A 12468-nucleotide genomic window follows, 5' to 3' on the forward strand; every position below is an offset into this window, starting at 1 on the left:
CTTTTCCATTCGTCTCTTGAAAGCATCTATCTTTGCGGAAATGGAATCAAAGTCATGGCTAGAATCGGCTCTAGCCACTTTAGATGATCTAACAATATCTTTTTCTTGATGCCACTCATGTGAGTGGGAAGCAGTGTTATCAATAATTTTGTAAGCTTCAGTTGCGGTTTTCTTCATAATGGAACCACCAGCTGCTATATCGATGTCTTTTTGTGTAGTAATATCGCATCCTTGGTAGAATATTTGTACTATTTGATAAGTGTCTAAACCATGTTACGGACATCCTCTTAACAATTTTTCAAATCTTGTCCATGCCTCATATAGAGTTTCATTTGCCTTCTGCGTGAACGTAACAATTTCTCCTTGAAGTCTCACGGCTTTAGATGCCGAAAAGAATTGTTTAAGAAATTTTTCAACTAAGACATCCCATGTATCAATCGCCCCTTCAGGTAACGATTCTAACCAATCTTTGGCTTCCCCCTTTAATGTCCAGGGAAATAACATGAGATAAATCTGTTCATCCTCAACTTCTCTGATTTTGAATAGAGTACAAATCCTATTAAAGGTTCGAAGATGTTCGTTTGGATCTTCCTTCGACGCACCACTAAATTGACATTGATTAGTTACCATGTGTAGGATTTGTCCTTTGATTTCATAATCTGGTGCATTAATGTCTGGTTGAGTAATTGCGTGACCTTGGCCAGTGTGTTTAGCCCTCATTCGATCTTCCATACTTAGAGGTTCCAGATTTTCCATGATTGAAATTGTTGAATCTGTATCACTAGAGGATTCTGACTTAATGGTTTCTTCCTCGAAAATCTATGGATGAGTGATTTGTGGTTCAGGAGGAATAATTAGTGATTCAGGATCTCTGAATTGTCCTGGAATATCCTCCGGATTCTCAATTGTGAGGTCGGGTTCAAAAAATGGATTATCGAAAATTTGAATTGGAGTACTTGATCGACTAGATGACGATTCTAAAGAAAAATCAACGGCGACAATATTGGCTAGATGTCTTGATCGAGTTACAGGTGGTGAATGTATGAAAGGTGGTGAACGTTTTGCTCGGTGCATTCACTGAATATCCTATTAGTTATAAAAGATAAAAAATTATATAAGCTATCAAATTAATAGACTTTTCTGATTTTGCCCACGTTTCGAATAGCCAATAGATGCAGCAGGTAGCCAGGACCCTTTAAATCGGAAGCCCACAACTCGCCACTAACAAATCCAACTATTACTACGAACTAGAAAATTTTGGATGTCTATCAATTTAACCGCTTAAAATAATTTTTCGTCAAAATTTAAAGAAAATAAAGAAAATTCTATGTCCTAAAAACTAGAGCGTCGAGAAATAAGAAAGAAAAAGAGTGCGTCGTAAAATATCGAAAAATAAAAGGTCAAAAAATAAAAATAAGAAAGAAAAACGTCGAAACTTAAAAGTCTAAAAATTAAAACTTACGTCTAAAGGTATTAAAGCTTAAAAGGAATTCTATATCCAAAACGGAAATAACTTAAAAAGTACTAAAATCTTAAAACGGGTTCACAAAATTCTAAAGCACCTAAATCTTAGTCTAAAGAAAAAGCACTTAAGGGATTTTACGGCAAAGCCTAAAAATCTAGAAATAAAAAATAACTACGGCAAAAACTAAGTTTAAAACTAGTTACGAACGATAAAAATACAAATTACAAATTAAAAGATTAAAATATACAATTTATAAAAAGATATAAAAAATGATAAAATTACTTATTTTTATAAAAATATTATTTTTATATTATTATTTAATAAAAGTATTAATTTATAAAGTTAATAATAATATTTAAACTTAAAATTACAAATTAAAACTAAACTAAATATAAATATATATATTAATTAAACCCTAATTAGGTTAAAGAAAATAAAATAAAATATATAAACCCTAATCCGTAATTATTACGTCCGAGGTTCAGCCTGTCAGCCCTGTCATGCGATCGCATGTGTTTTTGCCTACCCGTTCATGCGGTCGCATGGCCCAGAGGTTCAGATCACAAATTGGGCTGCTACAGTTTCCAAGCCCGATTCAGTTTTAATTATATTTTTTTCTTTTTTTTCTTATTTATCTTTATATAAAATATTATGTAGTAAAAAAATATTACTTATTAGTTTTATAACTCTAAAATATAAAAAAAAATTTAGACACTTAAAAATGTATACATAAATATTTTTATGTTTTTATATTTTTTGTAATTTTAACACTTATTACTAAAACAAAATATTTTTACAAAATAAGAAATATTATATTTTTACAAAAATATTTTAAAAACTAAATTTTTTTTTATAGCGTTTCGCTTTGATCCCTGGCAGCGGTGCCAAAAATACTTGATGTTATGCGAGGTGTATACGAAATAGTTATATTTTTATTGCGAAATACTATTAAATACGATACAATTTTACACAAGTTATTTATTTATTTATAGAGTGGATATACCTAAACTTTGCTACAACACTATAGGTAGTGTACCTAATCGTAAAGTAGTATAGTTTTTAGTAAGTCCGGTTTGTTCCGCAGGGAGCTAGCCAAGTTTAACGCTATATTTTTAAAAACTATATTTGTATATATATATATATATATATATATATATATATATATATATATATATATATATATGTATATAAGTAGTATTATTATTATTATAAAAAGGGGGCTTTTTTACCGTTTAGTGACCGGTTTGTCGATTTTATGTCTTAAGTCACAATTAAAACCTAATGTAAAATATTAAATATACAAATGACTTAATTTAAAGCGTAAATTAAATAACGATAATAAAAGTGCGATAATTTAAAGTGCGATAAATAAAATGATGATAAATAAAATTGCGATAATTAAAAAGTACTATAATTAAAAGTGCGATAAAATATAAAATAAAGGAATTATGCTTATTTAAACTTTCATAATCATGATGTTCAACATGTTGATTTTAATTTATTACCATGGGTTAATTGTCCTTTGTCCTTGATTATTCGATATGTCCATACGGTTTTGTCCATAATAGTCCATCAGTCACAATTATAAAGTGCGAGAGTCTTCGTCAAATTATCCTTATACCCGAAGTCAAATATTCCAACTAATTGGGGATTCGAACTGTAACAAGGTCTTAATACTTTGTTTAATGAATACACCAGGTTATCGACTGCGTGTAATACAAGATTTTACTACTTTGTTAACAATTACACCAATTACCCTTGAATGTAATCCACCCCTGTTTTAATGAGTCCATTAACTATTAATCCATCCCCGTGTCCGGTCAAATGAACAATAATTCGTATTTATAAATATTCCATCCACCGTACCCGATTAAGCGTATGTGGTTATATATAGATAAGTCAAATTATAACCTTTATATTAAATTAACGAGATATCGTTTGTAACGACCCGTCAAAATCGCTATTGACGCGGCACGTTAATCATTGATTCCACAGTGAGGTTTTGACCTCTATATGATACGTTTTGATAAAATATTGCATTCATTAAAATAAGTGACTTTCTAAACATAGAAAGTTATAAACATGTGGGCGAGTGCTTAGGTATAAGCAAAACCCCGAAATACATAAGTCTTTAATTTACAGGTTGACATCACAGTCCAATTATTTATTACACAACGCAGTTTTATTTTGAATGCAATAAACTTTATACAAAGCATGAGAGACTCCATGCAGGCAACAAGCACATCACAGCGGAAGCATTCTAAGGACCTGAGAATAAAACATGCTAAAAAAAGTCAACACGAATGTTGGTGAGTTATAGGTTTAATTGCTCGAGTCATAAACATGTATAAAGATAGACCACAAGATTTCATCAAAAGTTTATCAATAGATTCTACGTAACAGAGCACCCTGGTAACTAAACTTAACGCTATAGTGATAATTACCCCATTCGTTTTAATACACGCAAACCAACGTGTCTTAAACTCAAATAACATACGTCCGTTAAAAGGCTAGCGCTCTAGCTCGGACGGGGATGTCAAGCCCTATGGATCCATATACAATTATTCGCGCCCACCAGTCCATATCCTATGTACTGGCAGCTACTAGTTACCAAAGCTAAGGGATTTTCGGTTTAACTCAGTGTAGAATTTAGTATGTACTTGTGTCTTATCGCGTTTAAAATAAATTGCATGTATTCTCAGCCCAAAAATATTTAAAGTATTTAAAAAGGGAGACTATAAACTCACAGTTCAATATTGAGACTCAATATTGTAGGCAAATTGCGTAGACGTAATGACGGTAGATGACTGTATGGTTGGCCTTGGATTCAAGAACAATACCCCAAACAATACCCAATATTTCCTTAGCTTAAAGCGGTTTGAAACCCGAATTAAAACACCCTCGAATATACTTTATTATTATTAACTTAAATTAAAATTATAATTATAATTATAAATTAAAATTTATATTACATAAGAAAATATATTGTGAAGTATTTCGTCGAACAAACTGGCCTTTTTATAGTACTTTTCGATTTACTGTAGCTCATGCGATCGCATGAGTTTTCAGTGTTTTTGCCATGCGATCGCATGGCCGCCTTTCCCGTTTTGTTTGCTAGTTCGTCGACATCAAAATAGTATTTACTGTAGCAAATAGTGTTTTACTGTAGCAATTAGTGTTTTACTGTAGCAAATAGTGTTTACTGTAGCAAATAGTGTTTTACTGTAGCAAATCACTGTAGCAAAATACGGTTTCACTGTAGCAAATAGTGTTTTACTGTAGCAAATAGTGTTTTACTGTAGGAAAGTCGTTTTTACTTGTACATATATATATACATACATATAATTGTTCATGAATCGTCGAGAGTAGTCAAAGGTAATTGTATATATGAAACAGTTCTAAAATTTTTGAGACTCAATCTAACAGACTTTGTTTAACGTGTCAAAATAATAAATCGTATAGAGAATTGGTTTAAATTAGTCGAAATTTTTCGGGTCATCACAGTACCTCCCCGTTAAAGAAAATTTCGTCCCGAAATTTTGAGTAGTACCTGTTTCATGAGCGATATCAGTGAACAAATGTGGATACTTTTGCTTCATTTGATCTTCACGTTCCCAAGTAAACTCGGGTCCTCGTCTTGCGTTCCAACGAACCCTAACTATCGGTATTTTGCTTTGTTTTAATTGTTTGACCTCACGGTCCATGATTTCAACAGGTTCTTCGACAAAATGGAGTTTATCATTGATTCGTATTTCGTCAAGAGGAATTACGACATCCTCTTCAGCTAAACATTTCTTCAAATTTGACACGTGAAATGTGTCGTGAACACTACTAAGTTCTTGCGGTAACTTTAATCGATAAGCAACTGCTCCAATTCTTTCGGTGATTTTAAAGGGTCCTACGTACCTAGGACTTAGCTTTCCTCGTTTACCGAATCGTACAACGCCTTTCCAGGGTGACACTTTCAACATGACTTTGTCGCCCACTTGAAATTCTAGCGGTTTTCTTCTTACATCAGCATAACTCTTTTGGTTACTCATGGCCGTTTTCAATCGCTGTTGTATTTGAATGATCTTTTCGGTGGTTTCGTGAATAATTTCTGGTCCAGTAAGTTGTCTTTCTCCTACTTTACTCCAACATATAGGAGATCTGCACTTTCTACCGTAAAGTGCTTCAAATGGCGCTGCGTTGATGCTCGTATGATAGCTGTTATTGTATGAAAATTCTGCCAACGGTAAGTGTCGATCCCAACTGGTTCCAAAGTCAATCACGCATGCCCGTAACATGTCTTCTAATGTTTGTATTGTTCTTTCACTTTGACCATCTGTCTGTGGGTGATAAGCGGTGCTCATATCTAATCGAGTTCCCAATGCTTTTTGTAATGACTGCCAGAAACGTGATGTGAATCGGGCGTCGCGATCAGATATGATAGAGATGGGTACACCATGCCTGGAAACTACTTCCTTCAAATATAGGCGTGCTAATTTCTCCATACTGTCTGTCTCCTTTATTGGTAGAAAGTGAGCTGATTTAGTTAGACGATCAACTATCACCCAAATAGTATCATGACTACTTGCAGTCCTTGGCAATTTCGTAATGAAATCCATAGTTATTCTTTCCCATTTCCACTGCGGAATTTCTGGTTGTTGCAGTAATCCTGACGGCTTTTGGTGCTCAGCTTTGACCTTTGCACACGTCAAACATTTGCTTACATAAGTAGCAATTTCTGTCTTCATATTAGGCCACCAATAAAACTTCTTGAGATCGTGGTACATTTTCCCGTTTCCTGGGTGAATTGAGTACCTCGTTTTGTGTGCTTCATCTAGTACTAGTTGCCTTAGATTACCATGTTTTGGTACCCATATCCTATCAGCAAAATACAGGGTTCCATCGGCTTTTACTTCAAGCTGTTTTTCTAACCCTCTGCTCATTTCACCTTTTTCATTTTCTTCTTTTAAAGCCTCTAACTGTGTTGCTTGAATTTGCTATGTGAGATCAGTACGAATTGTAATATTCAAAGCTCGGACCCTAAGAGGTTTTACTCTTTCTTTTCGACTTAGGGCATCAGCTACAACATTAGCCTTTCCGGGGTGGTAACGGATTTCACAATCGTAATCGTTTAACAACTCTACCCAGCGACGTTGCCTCATATTGAGTTGTTTTTGATCAAAAATATGTTGAAGACTCTTATGGTCGGTGTACACTGTACACTTGGTGCCATATAGATAGTGTCTCCATATTTTGAGTGCAAAAACTACTGCTCCAAGTTCCAAATCGTGCGTCGTATAGTTCTTTTCATGAATTTTTAGTTGTCGTGAGGCGTATGCGATGACTTTTATGCGTTGCATTAATACACATCCTAAACCTTGGCGTGAAGCATCACAATAGATCACGAAATCATCATTTCCTTCCGGTAATGACAAAATGGGTGCAGACATTAACTTCTTCTTTAATAACTGGAATGAGGATTCCTGTTCTGTGGACCAATCATACTTCTTTCCCTTTTGAGTCAATGCAGTTAAGGGTTTGGCGATTCTAGAGAAATCTTGAATGAATCTTCGGTAGTAACCAGCAAGACCTAAGAATTGGCGGATTTGTGTTGGAGTCTTCGGTGTTTCCCATTTACTAATGGCTTCGATCTTGGCGGGGTCAACTTTAATTCCATGTTTACTGACAACATGGCCCAAAAATTGTACTTCTTGTAACCAGAAATCACACTTCGAAAATTTTGCGTACAATTCTTCTTTCTTGAGTATCTCTAGTACCAGTCTTAAGTGTTGCTCATGTTCTTCCTTGTTCTTCGAGTAAATCAATATGTCGTCGATAAAAACAATGACAAATTTGTCTAAATACGGTCTACAGATGCGATTCATTAGATCCATGAATACTGCTGGAGCATTAGTCAATCCAAAAGGCATGACTAAAAATTCATAGTGACCGTAACGGGTTCTGAACGCTGTTTTAGGAACATCTTCTTCCTTCACTCTCAACTGATGATATCCGGAGCGTAGATCAATCTTAGAATAAACACTTGATCCTTGCAATTGATCAAACAAATCATCAATCCTCGGTAATGGGTACCGATTCTTGATCGTTAATTTGTTTAATTCTCGGTAATCTATGCACATTCTCATAGATCCATCCTTCTTCTTGACGAACAGAATAGGAGCACCCCAAGGTGAAAAACTAGGACGAATAAATCCACGGTCCGATAATTCTTGCAACTGGTCTTGTAATTCTTGCATTTCTGAAGGTGCAAGTCTATATGGAGATCAGGCTATAGGTGCAGCTCCTGGTATGAGATCAATCTGGAATTCTACACATCTGAGTGGAGGTAGCCCCGGTAATTCTTTTGGAAATACTCCGGGATATTCTCTTACAACCGGCATGTCATCAATGCTTCTTTCTTCAGTATCGATCTTCTTTACGTGTGCCAGAATAGCATAACAACCTTTTCTTATAAGTTTCTGGGCCTTCATACAGCTGATAAAGTTCAGTTTTGAGTTGTTCTTCTCCCCATAAATCATTAATGACGTTTCATCCTTACGAGGGATGCGGATTGCTTTCTCAGCGCAAACAACTTCCGCTCTTGTTTTGGACATCTAGTCTATGCCAACGATTACATCAAAACTTCCTAATTCTACGGGTATCAAATCAATTTTGAAGGTTTCACCAGCGAGATTCATTTCGCAACCATGGCAAATTTTATTGGCTTTTATCAGTTTACCATTAGCTAATTCAATAGTATATTTATCGTCTAGAGGTAATGATGCACATTTTAGTTTAAAACTAAAGTCTTTACACATATAACTTCTATCAGCACCCGTATCAAACATAATAGAAGCTAGTTGATTATTAACGGTAAACGTACCCGTGACAAGATTAGGATCCTCACGTGCTTTACTGGTACTAACATTAAATGCCCTCCCACGTGCGGGTTCTTTGTTCTTCTCCTTATCAGGGCATTGATTTATAAAGTGACCAGACTTCCCGCATCCATAACATTTCTTGACATCGGTCGATTTTGTCTTTACTTCAGAAATGGTGGCATAACAATCTTTCGCCACATGTCCTTTCTTGTTGCACTTATCACAGACCACTTGGCAATAGCCTGCATGATGTGTGTAACATCTTTTGCAGAACGGATGAGGTCCCTTATAGTTTGGACTTGCAGTTGCCCCATCTTGTTTACCTTTAAAAGTTTCTTGTTTCTTCAGATGAGTACTTTTGCCCTTATAGTCTTCCCATTTCCTCTTTCCTTCAGTTGTCTTGAATTCGGTAATTGGTGCCTTAATCGAACTCTCTGTGATCTGGTCCATGAGTTGGTGTGCCATTGTCATGGCTTCCTGCATCGTATTTGGTTTGGACGATGTAACATTTCCTTTGATATTGATCGATAAACCGTCAATATACATTTCTATCTTTCGTTTCTCGTTTGGCACCAATTCGGGACACAACAAGGCTAGTTCCATGAAACGCTTTTCATAGTTATTGAGATTCGCGCCGATAACCTTCAGATTACGTAACTCAGATTCCATTTTTCTGATCTCGTTTCGAGGACAGTACTCCTCGATTATCATTTTTTCAGTTCTTCCCAAGAGATATCATATGCCGTATCTATTCCTTCTGCTTTAGCATAATTGTTCCACCAAGTAAGTGCACCATCTTGCAACGTGCACGAAGCATACTTTGACTTGTCTCCGTTCGCACAATTACTGATTTTGAAAACGGACTCCATCTTTTCAAACCATCGGGTTAGACCGACTGGTCCCTCGGTTCCACTAAACGTCTGTGGTTTGCATCCTTGAAAAGTTTTGTATGAGCATCCGTTTCGTGAGTTTGTGTTTACAGCTGCTGCTTTGGCTGCTGCTTCGGCTGTTGCTTTTGCTACCTCGGCTGCAGCAATTCTTTCATTCACACGTTTCTCGACTAGTTGCTCAAACTCAGCATCCGACATTTGAGACATGTTTCTTCAATAAACACAACAGATATAATTTAATCATATAGAATATTATAGGTAAAATGAGTTGTCAATAGTTAATCGTAGCATATTAATAATATAAACCGATTATTATAAAAGCCTTTTCTTCTTATTAGCATTTTATAATTATTTCTAGGGTATTACCTACCCGTTAAGTTCATACATAATAGCTAGTACAAGGAATTAACTACTAAAATCCTAATAATATTCCACTATGAAAAATTATAGCGAGTTACTACATTATTATGTAATAATAATAATAAGAAGTAGTAATAATACAAATAATCATTCCATGCATTTATTATTAATAAACCAAAATAATACAATACCATACAATACTGATATTTTACATATGTTTATTTTACATAACAAGATAGAGTAGCACACATAAGCAATAAAATAGCGCATGGAAGATTTATGGTTGCGAGGTCGTTTATTCAGAACTATCAGAAACTTCTTCCCATTTGGTTCTCTCTGCCAATTGTTTGTGTGCACATGGTCCGACAGACATTCTGGCAGTGTATTTTATTTTTAGTTGGGGGTTTTGAGGTACCCGTTGCCTCAGTGGGTTTAATACAATAAGGGTGGTTACGGATCGAATGGTCCTGTTCTTTTTTAATAATTAAGGACATTTTATTATTGTGGTTGTTTTTATTATCTATTGCAAGTTGGAATTTCTCCTTAGTGATCTCTTTTATTTCATTAGCAAAATCCTCCTCCTTACTGATCTCGTCTGATGATGAACTGTCTGAGTCATGTGTAGGAGAATATGATGACGAACTGCAAGAATATGTACCGGTGGTCATGAACCGAAATCTGCCAGGCGTAATCGGCACAACCCGCCCGTCGGCGGTATATCTGGACCAATGTCCATATTTGTTTAGAAATGGACGATCCTCGTTTACTCCAGGGATCATGGGTCCATGCCAACGATACTGTGGCTCTGGAAAACTAAAGCTGGGTGAAGCTGGAACCTCCTCTGGGTTTACCGGGAGTTGAGATTCCCCGGCTAACACAATTTCTTCTTTAATAGGTATTGGAATGCCCTTTTCAGTTGTGGATAGAATAGATTCAGTGTCCGATTCTGAGTCGTACAAAATGATAGGATTAGAGGAAGTCATCTATCACATAATTGAAACAACAATTACGTTAGCATATAAATATATCACATATAATGTTTTTGACCAAATAATAAGCAAAAATCAGTAACAACAGATATGGTCATAGTCCAGACTCACTAATGCATCCTAACAATTACCAGTTAAACACACTAATGTAATTTCTGGTTCCCTATGACCTCAAGCTCGGATACCAACTGTAACGACCCGTCAAAATCGCTATTGACGCGACACGTTAATCATTGATTCCACAGTGAGGTTTTGACCTCTATATGATACGTTTTGATAAAATATTGCATTCATTAAAATAAGTGACTTTCTAAACATAGAAAGTTATAAACATGTGGGCGAGTGCTTAAGTATAAGCAAAACCCCGAAATACATAAGTCTTTAATTTACAGGTTGACATCACAGTCCAATTATTTATTACACAACGCAGTTTTATTTTGAATGCAATAAACTTTGTACAAAGCATGAGAGACTCCATGCAGGCAACAAGCACATCACAGCGGAAGCATTCTAAGGACCTGAGAATAAAACATACTAAAAAAAGTCAACACGAATGTTGGTGAGTTATAGGTTTAATTGCTCGAGTCATAAACATGTATAAAGATAGACCACAAGATTTCATCAAAAGTTTATCAATAGATTCTACGTAACAGAGCACCCTGGTAACTAAACTTAACGCTATAGTGATAATTACCCCATTCGTTTTAATACACGCAAACCAACGTGTCTTAAACTCAAATAACATACGTCCGTTAAAAGGCTAGCGCTCTAGCTCGGACGGGGATGTCAAGCCCTATGGATCCATATACAATTATTCGCGCCCACCAGTCCATATCCTATGTACTGGCAGCTACTAGTTACCAAAGCTAAGGGATTTTCGGTTTAACTCAGTGTAGAATTTAGTATGTACTTGTGTCTTATCGCGTTTAAAATAAATTGCATGTATTCTCAGCCCAAAAATATTTAAAGTATTTAAAAAGGGAGACTATAAACTCACAGTTCAATATTGAGACTCAATATTGTAGGCAAATTGCGTAGACGTAATGACGGTAGATGACTGTATGGTTGGCATTGGATTCAAGAACAATACCCCAAACAATACCCAATATTTCCTTAGCTTAAAGCGGTTTGAAACCCGAATTAAAACACCCTCGAATATACTTTATTATTATTAACTTAAATTAAAATTATAATTATAATTATAAATTAAAATTTATATTACATAAGAAAATATATTGTGAAGTATTTCGTCGAACAAACTGGCCTTTTTATAGTACTTTTCGATTTACTGTAGCTCATGCGATCGCATGAGTTTTCAGTGTTTTTGCCATGCGATCGCATGGCCGCCTTTCCCGTTTTGTTTGCTAGTTCGTCGACATCAAAATAGTATTTACTGTAGCAAATAGTGTTTTACTGTAGCAATTAGTGTTTTACTGTAGCAAATAGTGTTTACTGTAGCAAATAGTATTTTACTGTAGCAAATCACTGTAGCAAAATACGGTTTCACTGTAGCAAATAGTGTTTTACTGTAGCAAATAGTGTTTTACTGTAGGAAAGTCGTTTTTACTTGTACATATATATATACATACATATAATTGTTCATGAATCGTCGAGAGTAGTCAAAGGTAATTGTATATATGAAACAGTTCTAAAATTTTTGAGACTCAATCTAACAGACTTTGTTTAACGTGTCAAAATAATAAATCGTATAGAGAATTGGTTTAAATTAGTCGAAATTTTTTGGGTCATCACATCGTTTAGTTAATATAAAGACCATTAATAGTCCATAGTCTAATTTCCACAAGTGTCGTTCTTTTGTCCAAACCCCAATTATGGTCCAAAACCCAATAACCCCATCTTAATATTTAGCCTAACATCACGATTGCTTCGATTTA

General features: G+C 35.1%; 1 non-coding gene across 1 annotated transcript; it reads left to right on the top strand.

Annotated features, from left to right (window-relative positions):
* The first annotated feature begins 265 nt into the window (after positions 1-265).
* LOC139856460 (small nucleolar RNA R71) lies at positions 266-372 on the top strand. The gene has a single exon (XR_011761943.1). It is a non-coding gene; the product is annotated as a small nucleolar RNA R71 (small nucleolar RNA).
* Positions 373-12468: the final 12096 nt, after the last annotated feature.

This window comes from Rutidosis leptorrhynchoides, chromosome 6, assembly GCF_046630445.1.
Source record: "Rutidosis leptorrhynchoides isolate AG116_Rl617_1_P2 chromosome 6, CSIRO_AGI_Rlap_v1, whole genome shotgun sequence".
NCBI classification, from domain to species: Eukaryota; Viridiplantae; Streptophyta; class Magnoliopsida; order Asterales; family Asteraceae; genus Rutidosis; species Rutidosis leptorrhynchoides.